The sequence below is a fragment of the Coenobita brevimanus genome, chromosome 38 (genome assembly GCF_032717465.1).
Source record: "Coenobita brevimanus isolate Jiangsu-jjx chromosome 38, ASM3271746v2, whole genome shotgun sequence".
Taxonomy (NCBI): domain Eukaryota; kingdom Metazoa; phylum Arthropoda; class Malacostraca; order Decapoda; family Coenobitidae; genus Coenobita; species Coenobita brevimanus.
In genome coordinates, this window is record NC_136991.1 from 32332330 (window position 1) to 32345994 (window position 13665).

A 13665-nucleotide genomic window follows, 5' to 3' on the forward strand; every position below is an offset into this window, starting at 1 on the left:
AGTTTATAAATATAAATATATATGTGTTGCATTAACCAATGAGCAGCCTTAATTCAAACGTTTCTTGAATCCAGCCAGCAGAGATGAGTGAACAGGGTACACTTGTCACACTTGAGTTACCCCTTTACTTCTCGTTTTCTCTCTATGGGAGACCTTGTGACGTCATCCTCCTGCATGCGTGATGACTATACATATAATTACTACTCAGACTGTGATACTTGCGACATCAGACAATTTTCCTCAAATTTGGGGTGATGCTTCGAACTGAGGAGGCATCTCCCCTAATCTTTATAAAATCGTTTAGTGGCAGCAAAAATACTATGGTATCCCTCGCCTAAATGTGCGGCTGTGGTGTGTCCCGCACCTGTGTACAGTGTTGCCACGTTTTCTATACCGTTATCTCTCTCTCTCTCTCCTGGCGGGAGATGTGAGCCACCCTGAATACTTTTGATTCTTTTATAAGTTATTTATAATTGTGCTTTCATTTGTTAATTTGATTTTGCTATATTTAGTGATATTTATCATTTTTTGTGTACAGCGACAGATGACCCGTTATTGCAGTACCATGACTTATTTTCATTCATTCATTCTCTTTCCCCTTCCTCCATCTCTCTCTCAGCCTGACAATGCCTCCACCACCACCACCCCCCCGTCATGCCGACAATGCATTCAACCTTGCCCCTCTCCTGCCTGCCTCTCTCTCTCTCTCTCTCTCTCTTTTATTGCAAGAGACATTTTGGATATTTTCTTTTACATAATATTGTATATATTGTAAATTTGACTTCGTTTCCACACCACCCTTGAGGTACTTGTCTTGGCGCGCTTATTTTTAAGAGGTGTCCCCAATAGGCCTATTCCTCTATCTCTCACAGAAAGCAGAAAAACAGAAGAAAAAGAAGGAAGAGAAACATGAGGAAGAAAAGTGCGAAAAAGAGGATAGAAGAGTTATGATGTGTCCTCATCAGAAGATGTGAGAGTGATAGTGAAAGAATCGATGTAATGGTCAATCACCACATCTCTCTTTTCATCATCCTCTTGCAGTTTTTCTGCCTGCCTCACAGCATTCTTCCAGTTGTCTGCCATAACGTTGCTGAGTGACTCATGCACGAGTGGCTTCAGATATGCAATTCTGAACGTATTTCTCTTTGACACGTAGCCTTTAACCTGTGCCCAAATTAGCTCGATTGGGTTATATTGGCAGTGGTAAGGGGTTAGGCGTACAACCCTATGTCCATGTTCTGAGGCCGTCTTATCGATGACGTAGTTTGTATCGGCATCTGCGATGCGGCGAATCACAAGGTGCAGGAGTTGCGTTTTGAGGAGACCGTCTGGCACTGTAACACCCTTCTTCTCCAGCCATTCTCGGATCTACGCTTTCTTGGTTGCAGTAGTTGGTGGTTTATCTATTTTTCTGGAGTGATAGGATGCATTATCCATCACTATAATAGAAGATGATGGAATGCTGGGTAACAGTTGATTCTTAAACCACCTTTCAAAGGTGTCCGCATTCATCTGTTCATGATAGTCTCCTACATTCTTTGCTTGGAAAACAATGGTTGCTCCAGGAACAAATCCATCTTTGGTTCCTGCGTGCAGCAAAATCAAGCGGGAACCCTTCCCTGTGGGCACCCTTACTCCCACGGCCTTGTTTGCATTGCTGTCCACCCAGCATTTGGACACAGTAATTTTGATTGATCCATGTCTTGTCTAAGTAGACAATGGTTTTGCCTGAACTTCTAAGCTCCTTCATTTCTTTCAAGAAAATGCACAGTGCATACGTTATATCATCTCTTTCCATTAGGAATCTCCGTCCATCAACATTTGCATAACGAAAACCGATTTTCTTAAGAACTCCTTAATGTCTCACGGCTGCCTGGATACGAAAGATTGGTCTTAATTTCTGCACAAATTTTTTCAAGTGTGGGGATTTCCTTCCTCTCATAAAAACTCAGAACTGTTCTTCGTAGCACGCCTTCATTAAAGTTATCAAAGAAATCGGTCATTGGTGCAACACTTTTCCTTTTCTTGGGGGACTTAAACTTGGGACATTGAATCTCCTCATTCTCTCTTGCATCTTTAGAGATTTTTTCAACTGATCTCTCGCTAATCTTCGTTGCTGGAGCTGTACGAGAGACGACCTTTGATAGGCCACGAAGAACTACTCCCTTCTCCTTCTCCTCCTCAAAATACTGCCTTACATTGAAGACAATTTCTTTAGCCTGGCTGTGTAGATGCGAGGAAAGGGCTGATTGAGCTGCCATGCTGTCTGTGCAAAGGACATAAAGGAAGTGACACGAGATCACCACAAGGAAGCTATGCTGTCGAGGCCACCAACTGGGTGTGGAAGTGTTGCCGCTCGCCAGTGAACAATGTTTTTTTTTTCTTTACTTCGGTATTGGCATATGCCTACTATTTTGTCCTACATATTAGCTTATGATTATAAGTGTGATTATTCCTCGCCCTTAAAATTACGGTAAAAGCCAGTAAATGTGAACATTTTTCCCTAGCAACACCTGTACAAGCTATGCTTGGGTCTATGGAGGTACTTACTTTACCTTAGGCCAGACTGGGTGTGTCAGTGTTGCCACTCACAAGAATTATATGAATTATTTCTTTTACTTTGGATATTGGCATATTTCTTCTTTTTTCAGGCTCATTATCTTATATCTACAACTGTGATATTATTACCCACCCTAAAACTACGCTAAAAACCATTAAAAGTGACTACAATTTCTTTTAGCAACACTGTACAATATGTATGCCATGTTTTTGTGTTACTGTATAATATTTTATGCATAATAAGATTACTGTTGGTTCATCCATCTAAATACACAAGTGTAAGTTTTATTCATCTGAATTTATCGCATTTGTGATGCCTTGCACATAAATAGCTTCCGTTTCACATCGCAGGTTGGGGAAACGTGGCACCATTGTACACAGGTGCGGGACACACCACAGCCGCACATTTAGGCGAGGGATACTATAGAATAATATATAATCCAAGTGAATGAGTTAAGTCTATTGCGTGTATTTATTCCTTTATCGTGTGTGCTTCAGTCTATCTATCTATCTATTGCCAGACGCCTCAATCCCGTTTGGGGTGGCCACAAACAAATCGCCTCCAAGTCGCCCTGTCCCCCGCCATTTCACTGCCCTGCTCCCAACTCACAACCCCCTCTCTCATATACCTTCAGTCACTCACGGGTAATATAAGCTCACTGATCCAGGAGACATTTTATAGCTTATTCGTCCCACCTCTTGATGATTTCATTCGGGTCAAGAAAGACTCACTGAACTGAAGGGGTTAAGTACAATCTTAGCAAATCCAGTCAGAGAGGCCTTACCCATACTCGTTTTACTCTAACTTGGCCTAAAATTGCCATCTCGCCATTTTGAATACCGAATTGTAACAATCTATTAATGCTAGAATATGACGCAAGTCATGAAGAAATGCCGTGAAATGGATGTTGAACAAAAGAATGAGCTTAGTCTGCCACTAAGCTACGTAAAATAAACTGCAAAAGGGAAAAGAAAAATTAGGACAAGGTAAGGTAACACAACCACAGGTTGAACAAAATCCACAGGTAGCATCAAGCATAATCTAACAAGGGCGTCTCTCTGTAGCAAGGGCTTTAAAAGCACAGATAGCCAGTCGATGGAATAAGATGTGTAAAGGAAACCCGTCAATAGGATGGATACTTCTTGTGCTTCCATTCTTGCTACCCCCAAGCGATTTTAACCAGCTTACAAGAAATCCTTCATGGAAAACCGTTTCAGTCCGGTGACTTTTAGTATGACCTTGCTACTACCAGACGATTTTATGCAGGTTTGGGGAAACTTTTCAAATTGGCACTTCATATTTAAAACCTACTTTAAATTCTGTGCTACTACAGGTCTGTCTCGAGTTAAGTAAAATCATCCGGTAGTAACACTAATGAGAAAATTAATTCATCATGGTAGTTACTGTTGTTACTAACCTCTGTCCACCTGACCAAGCAGACCCGTCGACCGCATATATGCAGGAACTCCTATGGAATTGTCCCACAGGTTCCCTCCGACGTTGATGTTATATAAGTGTCTGCGTAATATAAGCTGTGCTGTGCTTCACTGCGTGTTTCGTGTCATGTGGGACTAAATGACAAGCTAAGCACATGCCGTCTGTGGCTCTACCCAACCCATATAAAACCTGGCAGGTTATTAGGGCTGAGTGGTGTCCTGATCTAAGTCTAGGTAGAAAAACTTGATCAGATCTGTTTAATAATACCCTCGACGGGTGGATGTCTCGTAGGGGGGGGAGGGGCTTGTAGTAAAATGTTTTGATTGAAGTGTTGTACTGCCCTATGGGTGAAAAGGCTGTGTATGAGTTCAGGGTTGCCGACAGCCATCACCAGGCCTGGGGCACGATTGACAACGGGCCCTCCTCCCCATGAAAACTGTGCTGAATATATTATATTCAGAGTCTAGCTAACGGCAAGACTGCTCCCTAACCAGTGTGTCATGGCACATTGATGCACTCCAAAAAGAATCCTGGTGAGCCATAGCACCATCCCCTCTCTCTATATATATAAAATCATAATAAATACATGGAAATTATAGCATATTATATAAAGAAAAATGAAAAATACTGTTTAGTATGCATATGCTTTGAATATGCATTTCTGACTGATAAGTTTATATGAGGTTAAAACAAAAGAAAGCGGCGGGTCAGAGGTTCTTTATATCCCTCGGCCCCTTCAGTATGAAAAAAAATCAGCAATCTAATATACTATAGCGCTAGCCGTGTGTGTGTGTGTGTGTGTGTGTGTGTGTGTGTGTGTGTGTGTGTGTGTGTGTGTGTGTGTGTGTGTGTGTGTGTGTGTGTGTGTGTGTGTGTGTGTGTGTGTGTGTGTGTGTGTGTGTGTGTGTGTGTGTGTGTGTGTGTGTGTGTGTGTGTGTGTGTGTGTGTGTGTGTGTGTGTGTGTGTGTGTGTGTGTGTGTGTGTGTGTGTGTGTGTGTGTGTGTGTTTGTGTGTGTGTGTGTGTGTGTGTGTGTGTGTGTGTGTGTGTGTGTGTGTGTGTGTGTGTGTGTGTGTGTGTGTGTGTGTGTGTGTGTGTGTGTGTGTGTGTGTGTGTGTGTGTGTGTGTGTGTGTTTTGGGCAACCGAAACTACACATTCAAATCGCACCAAAATTGGCACAAAAATCGCAAAAAATTCGCTGATTTGAAAAAACTTGGTCTCATCACGATTGAAAAACTTTTACTATATTTAACAGGCGATCACATTTTGACCAAAAAACGCCTCTCCAGGCGCCCGGCACAGGATGTCTGTAGAATTTTTTGCCCATAGGTACAACTAAAATAAACTACATCAGCGCGAGAGCCCTCTGCAGGAGTAAGTGCAAGGGGCCCGAAGGGCCCACGAGCACTTGTACACAACTATGTACTTTGAATGTTACACACAGTCTTCTATTAAAGTGCTTAGATATAACTATTCCTAATTCCATATTTATATTTTCTTTAGAAATCCACTACGTCATTACAGAATGAACTATGATATATTTGCCTCCCTCTTGACACTACCTTGGAGGGTGCAAGCCCATCTCGGGCTTGGACCCTGGGGATTATCCCCAGCTTCCCGACCCCCCTCTCCTCTGCCCTGTAGGTGTTTATTCTTTGTTAGTGTAGGAATGAAGGTTGCCTGTTGCAGAAGACGGTCTGGTAATGCTTCTGTGCGAATGATTTTATGAGCTTCTTTGTACTATGTGGTTCTGTCAGATAATGATAGGGGTGCTGTGTGCTGGCACAAGCTGTTGCACAGAACTGCGTGCTTCTCTTAACAAGATACTCCTTAACAGCGACGACATAAGCTTTAGAATGTACAGTAAACAAGCTACAGAAGCTGAGTTGCGGCTGCCTGTGATGGTACATACGGCGTTGATGTGTGCGGTCTGCAAAGGTTTGGTAGTGGGTTTTAGATAGGATGGGAGCCATGTTGGGGAAGGATAGGACACCACTGATCTGATAAATTATTTGTTCAGCAGCAAGAGTGTTTCCTTTTGCTGCCTAATGTCTGGCTCTGCAAGATCTCGAAGTGCGTTTAGTCTGGGGCGCATCGTCTTGTATGTGGTCCTTGAAGGTGTTTCCTGGGTCATATGTCACTCCGAGGGTCATGGAAGGGGTATAAGGCACAGGTACACCGTTACGTGTGATGTTAGGGATGTATTTGTGCTTATGATTGTCACTGGTGTTAGGTGTGTAGGTGGACTTCGAATTGTCAGCCTGTCTGCGACTCATGCCTGAAGTACATCGTCATATGAGCGGGTTTGGTGGTTGGAAACAATCTCTCTTGGAAAAATGCTCCCCAAGATTCCTCTGCAACGAAGACTCATTCCTTGCGACCCCAGATGATTTTATTGAGCTAAATAGTGACCCTTCGTGTTGAAAGATTCTTCCTTGAGGGTACTGGTCTCAGTAAGAATAACAACGACGACGACGACGACGACGATCATGATGATGATGATGAAAGTGACGGTGATGACAGTGGCACTGACGTTAATGATTAATCTCTTCAGAAGCACGGCGTCCTTCGTATTTTATTCCTGGTACCGACAGACGTTTTTGTTTAGCTTCTAGGAGACGTATCGAAGTGAAATGAGTTAAACCAGTGGCCAATTATGGTGGGCATATCGATACCAAAATATCGATACTTCTGATACCAGCTGTTTACCGGGAAGGATCGATACTGACGGCTAGGATTCGATTGCTCTGAGTGCTAAAAATAGACTTTCCAATTAACTGAAAACATATTTTCAAAAATGCTGTTTCACTGGGAAGTAATGATTTTAAGATATATTAGCGTACTAAATGGCAGTTTTGGTGCTCACATTCCCCTCCAAGAGTGGCTATATAATTATTTTAACCCGAACTGCGCCCGCTGTGAATAATTTTCTTAAATTTTCAGGTAGTTCATCGGACTGAAAAGGTATTAATTACGTAACCTTCTACAGTACGTACCGGTATCGGTAATCGATACTATCTATACTAGCCAACAAAGTAATCGGTATCATATCGAAACTCAATCACTGGTATCGCCCATCACTAACGACGTGGAAGCAATCCCATTAAATAATATCGTTATGAAGATACTATTTAAATAACTAAACATATCCCAATTTGAATAAAAATCAATTGCTACTTGCTGTTTTTGTGGAGACAGAAATAGTCCAACAACGTTAGGGAACAGTCAATGAATGTTATTTTCCTTGTTAACACCAGTTTCTTATACTGAACTCTGGAGGAGACATGTAGCACTGGACGTTTTACTGATGATTATACTCAGCTCTTCCAGTACGAAAGTCTTAAGCAACTGAATAAAATCGTCAGGAAATAGTAGGAAAATAATAGAAAATACGTCATCAGATTCAAAAGGGTAAGCAACAAGGTCAAGGAAATGCTTAAATAATACTATAATCCTAATCGAATGAGAATTAATTGCAGTTTCTATTTTGGTGTAGGTCGGAATAGTCCACCAGCGGTCGAGCAGCCTTTAATAACAGGAACAGAATCGAGCCGGATCTTAATTAATCCTACATTCAGGAGCTTAGTTCTATTATATCCACCCCTCTCTAATCAAATCATATTTCTGCTTCACTCCAGCTCAGTATTATATTTTATTTTTGCTGCCTTCTAGCATCTATATTACCAGTGCCAAAGACAACTATTGTTATTGGTTTCTGTGTGTGCATGAGTATGTGTGCATGAGTATGTATGCATGTATATATATATGTATGTATGTATGTAGGCAAAATCTGATCAATCCTTCATCCGATTTAAATTACAGATTCAAATAGGGTTTGGGAAGCTTTTTCTTTTCTTTTTTTCTTTTTTTTTTGGTGCGTGTTGATCAAAGGTCAAAGGTCATGGGCCAAAGTCAAAGTTTGGAAGTGGTGTTGTCTCCTGAATGCCTGATCCGATTTGGATGAAAATTCGCACATGCATTGTGTGTGTGTGTGTGTGTGTGTGTGTGTGTGTGTGTGTGTGTGTGTGTGTGTGTGTGTGTGTAAGTTGTTATTTTGTTTTGATATAGATCGACTCAGCGTAAAGGTCACGGTCCAAGATAAAATTTCCGGCACGGGGTCGCTGTGTTCGATGATTACACTCTCAGGTTTAGCTTAGGAAACACTTTCCGGACTGGATGGCTTAGATATAACCTTCAGTATGCAATTCGCATCTTAAGGTCCTTCCAAAGTTGAATCACATCGTTTGACGATACCCTGATTAAAATGAGAAATTATGCCACAGGAGTGAAATGGATTTTGATATTACACCGAGAAGCTTGTCCCTTTTATTTCCGGCCCTCTCTGATCAAATCATAATTCTGATATTGATTCATCATTTCCCTCTGACGACCTATTATTCCACTTCCGTTTTGCTACTTGCGGACGATATCATTCATCTTTGGAAAACCTTTGTCATAGCCGTTATTTTCTCTCACCACAGAAGGCACTCCCGAACTGAATGAAACTATCTTGGCGCAGCTTTGAAAAGAATGTAGTCGGTTTCAAGAACTCATAACAAGAGTAGCAGCGAGCTGAATCTGCTATTAATCCTAATGCCAGAGCTTCTTTCGTTTCCCTTCATCCTTAATTACAAGATAAATCTGAAAAAAAAAAAATAATAATCTGTCAGAGATCGTGAGAGTGAGAAATGTGTTTAGCAGGAGTATGCCTGGGTTATGTAAGGATAAATAAGAGACATATTATGTAGCAATATCTTGACACTCGTGCATGGGGTAACGACGGATGTATCCAACTGTTTCATTAAGCCTGCCTGTGTGTGTGTGTGTGTGTGTGTGTGTGAACAACATATATACAGTTTAGATATGATTTTACCCAAGCATGGTGGAAATGTTAAGGGATGGCCATTGTTTTTGAGAATAATAGGTAAAGAGTCGGAACCACAGGCCAAGGTCAACTTTGGAATTTTTAATCCAATTTTCATCAAACCTGGAATGGTTGAGGGCATGATAAGGACTGACGAAATGAACTTGGCCAATCAGTCTAAGTTAAGGTCTCCGGGGAAGGTCAAAGTTTTGACGCTATAACTCAAATAGTTTTAATTGGATTTAGACCAAAGTTGGTGAATAGACTGGGGGTCAGCCAACGATGAAGACTTTTGTAATTGAGAACAAAAGTTTACGAGCGATGATCACAGGAAAAGGTCAATTCAAACAATTCTTATTCAATCTGAACCAAACCTGGCGGAAAAGATATAGTCAACCGAAAATGAAGTAAGTCGATCTGCAGAAGGGCAAAGTCAGTGTTCGGTCAGCGGTTTAATTATAGAGTGTAGGGCTTCAAAAGACCTTTCTAGGCTATTCTCTTTAAATTTCTTTCACTGCAATGAACGCTTTAACCTTAATTCGGAACATGGTTTCCATCAACCTGATTTTGACGGTCAACTTCTGTCAGACTGCATCACACATGTTAAGGCACATTCATTTAAACTAAATCAAGGTCAAATATATTCCGCCATCGTCATGTGCTTCAAATATTATCGTAAGACTTGGAGAGCTCGCATTCCACTTCACCAGGTAGTATGATGCAAGTATGGGATCCTCCTGTACACCAGTTAATTGAAGGCACTTATCACTGCTCTCTGAGAAGTTTGAGAGTTTTTTTTGCATCATGTCCTCACTGATTTTCCCGCATACGTCTCTTATGGCTGCAATATATTGATTACCTATGAAAACGGAGTTCTGAAACACCTTGTAATATTAAAAGAGGGAACAGTGTTAGAACAGCGCTAGGTAAATTAAAGCGGAAGAGAGGGCGTTTTGGTACAGTAATTTCTTTCATTTATTATTATGCAAATTACGACAACTTAACCCTTTGGCTGCTTGACTTTCTGTTAGATGAGTAAAGCTGTCCGTAATAAGCAGGATTAACATAAGAAACTGTTTATCCTCGGGGAAATATGACACGCGTGATAGGTCTAGCACTATTGATGGAGCTACTCTTTGAAGCTTAGTAAATTAGGGGAAAAAATAAAAAAAGATGTAATTCGTCACGAAAGTATTAATGATAACAAATAATGAGATTCATCCCAATTATAAATAATGGAATTAGGTGGTAGAGAAACGGTCTGTTGGTCGTATAATCTTGGGATCAATCTCGGCTAAGGCAGGGAGCAGTTCAAGGATTCGAACGTCGTCAAAACAGTCCCTGATATGTCATTAATCACCCCCGTTAACTCCTTGAAACTGGTAATGTAGTTTTCAGCTGAGTTACTTTGCTTCTACCAGACGATTTAATTCAACCTGGAAGCATCCTCAGGACAGAACTGACTAATTAAGACTATATCAAATACCTCAATTCAAAAAGTCTCTTCCTAATTTAATACCATCTTCTGGAGACAGCACGACGAAACTATAATCGCGTCGCCGGATCTTAGGTGTTAATATAATAATTGACTATCTCAGTACAAACGGTCCGGTATTACTGCCCATATGGTGACACGTGAAACAGTGGCTCTTCAAATGACTATAGAAGTTCACAGAATGGAATACGTGCCTATGACCAGGGATGGAAAAAGAAAATGTTTGTCTCAAGTCAAAACCTTGTTAGCTATTTAAATTCCACAATGCTTCTGACACACCCAGTACCTCCTTTAATTACTTTTAAGCTTTTCATTTTCACCCTTCACCTCATTTTATTTTGATTCATTTCACTTCAGTCGTTCTCTGCTGCTCACTATCATCTATTGTTGATTATTGCAGTGTATTTTGTTTATTTTCGACTTCTCATTTTCACCGAAACCTTTTTTCTCTGCTCATTGCAGTTATCCTCTGATTCTTATTTCACTTCATTTTTGCCATTTTCACTACCTCTGATCACATCGTCTTTTATCATTTCAATCATCGTCCCTACTTACCAGATCCTTTGATTTACTTCAATTAATATCAACGATTTTCTGCTTCTCAACTATCAGCCGTTCGATCCAATGTATATTGGCCGTCCTCAGTCACTCTCACTAAATCCTTTAACATCATCTTAGTTCATTTCACTCGTCATCTGATTCTCACTCTCTTACTTTATCTCAGTTCACGTGAACATAATTATGCTTCTCACGGCCACATTACAACATTTCAAGTTAATTCAGTCACCCTACTTTGTCTCCATCGTTCACTTCATTGTATTTCACTCTGGTGTTCTCTTCCCTCTGAGTATTATTTCTAGGTACAGCGTAATATTTCCCTTGGCATATAATCCTCCTAAACTTCATAGTTAAGCCTGGCATTATGATTTTGCGTTGTCAGTGTGTTTTCGTTAAACAGTAAGGGACAGTTTAATGTCTTTTTAATATAAAGCTGCTGACGTCAATGCTCAATAAATTCAGTGTGATACATAACGAGACAGTGATCAATGACATGAATTTCAATCATACAATGGCAACTTTTTCAGAACATAATGCAAGGGCTTCATAACTGTACGAATTACAGATGATGAACAGAGGTAGGAGAAACAAATTGAACTAGAACTCTGCAACCGTCCTGCGGACAATCACTAGCTTCCACCTACTATTTTGGATGGAGGTCCTTGACTAACGGTCACTAAATTTTACAGTTCTTGCGATGACCTTGACCCTATTTGGCAGATTTGGATTTTTTTTTCCATCTGCCATTGCCCATCTCAGGACACACAACCTGGGACCTTCGGATTTCTTGCCTGGTCTCCAGTTATCCTGGAAACGTCGCGAGAATGAACCCGAATTTTAAATTTCTTAAAATGACCTTGACCCCATCGGGGAGATTTGGATTTTTTTTTTTTTTTCTATCAGCAGTGGCCCATGCCAAGTCTGTCATAACCTGGGCCCTTCAGATTCCTTGTGCAGTCTCCGGTTCTCCTGGAATCGTCGCGAGGCTCTGAGGACAGAATAATAATACAAATACCAGCGAAAACAACAGTCGCCACCTAGGTGGTAGGTGACTAATAATAATACCAGTGAAAACTCCACAGAGCAAGGCAACCATATTTTGCAAGACTTTGAACACGATTTTTTTTTTTTCCTACAATGACCTTTAACCCACTGGGAAAATTTGTATTTTTTTATCAGCAATAGCCCATGCCAGGATAAATAACCTGGCCAATTCAGATTCCTTGTGTAGCCTCCGGTTCTCCTAGAATCGTCGCGAGACACTGAGGCAGGAATGTACCAGCAAAAACAATAGTCTCCACCAACGTAGTCGGTGGCTCAATCGGTAGAGAGGTGGCTTGCGGTCCTACTGGACCCAGGTTCAAATCCCCGCCGGTGCAGGGAACAGTTTAAGGATTTAAATTTCATTACGGCAGACTTTACCGATCTACCAGACGACCCGCCATGTCATAAAAATACCCCCCTAATACCAATACACCAGTCCTGTATGAAGACAGCTCTAGCATGTATTTAATATGGACGGTGGGTGTTAGCGCCGAAGTGGTAACATGTAGAGGTGTATGATATGTAGGAGGACTACTGGGCTTGGGAGCAGGCTGAGAAGCATATGCCCAGAGTCGAGCACAAAAACACACACACACACACACACACATTTAGATTTAAGCTGATGTAGGTTGAGGTTTAGGGGAAAACTATTCAGGGGAAGCGAGTTCCAAAGAGAAGCAGTCGAGAAATAAAAGAATTCTGATAGGCAGGAGTTCTGCAATATGGCAGTGTGACAGTCCAATTATGGGCTCTACAAGATGTACGTGTAGCATGGAGGGGAGGTGGCACAACTGATGCAACTTTGTCTGAGCATTTGCCAGACAAGTATCTGTAAAATACTGTAATGCAAGAGAAGCAATATTCCATCTTAGTTATAGGGGAGTGGTTCATTTTATAACTGCTGCATTATAATTCTTATAGCTTTGTTGTGAATTCTATTCAGTTGTTGTAGTGCAACCTCTCCACATCCACTCCACAAGAGCTGAGAGCACATCTGACTTCTAAATGATAGCTAACTGCTCGTCAGTAAAGAAGTTACGGAGAAACAGAGAATTTTAGTACTTTTAGCACTAGGAATAATGGTTGTATTGAAGTTAATATAGGAATCAAGCAAAATCTGTCCATTAGTAAACTATATATATCAGGTTTTCCTAGCACTAAATGAAAAAAAAAAAAATGTTATTTTGCCTCCATTCAGTGATCTTAGACAAGTCTTGATTTATGGAGTCTGCTGTACTGAGTTGGAAGTTGGAGAAATGAAACTTTGTGAATGGGTGTTTAAGTGTGATGGAACTGTGAAGCGTTGAATCATCTGCATAGAATGAAAGGGATTATGGGTGACAGACAAGAGATCATTAATATGAATTAGAAACAGGTATGGAACCAGGACGGACTCTTGTGGCACGCCTGCATTGACAGAATGGAAATTTGCATGTACACCATTTACTTTTATCTTTCTGGCCCTGATATGAGAAAATCATTGGAATAAAGATTGACAGGCCACAGCATGGGAGTTTAGATAGAAATGAATGGTGCCCCACTCTGTCAAAAGCTTTAGAAATAGCAAGGACTACGGCATGGGTATCTCCATGCTGGTCAATTGACTGATGGATGAGTCAATAGATTGAATATATTAATAGTGAATCTTCGTGGCGAAAACCATACTGTCTGTCATTAACAAAACTGTTAGATTCAAGATGGTTAACAC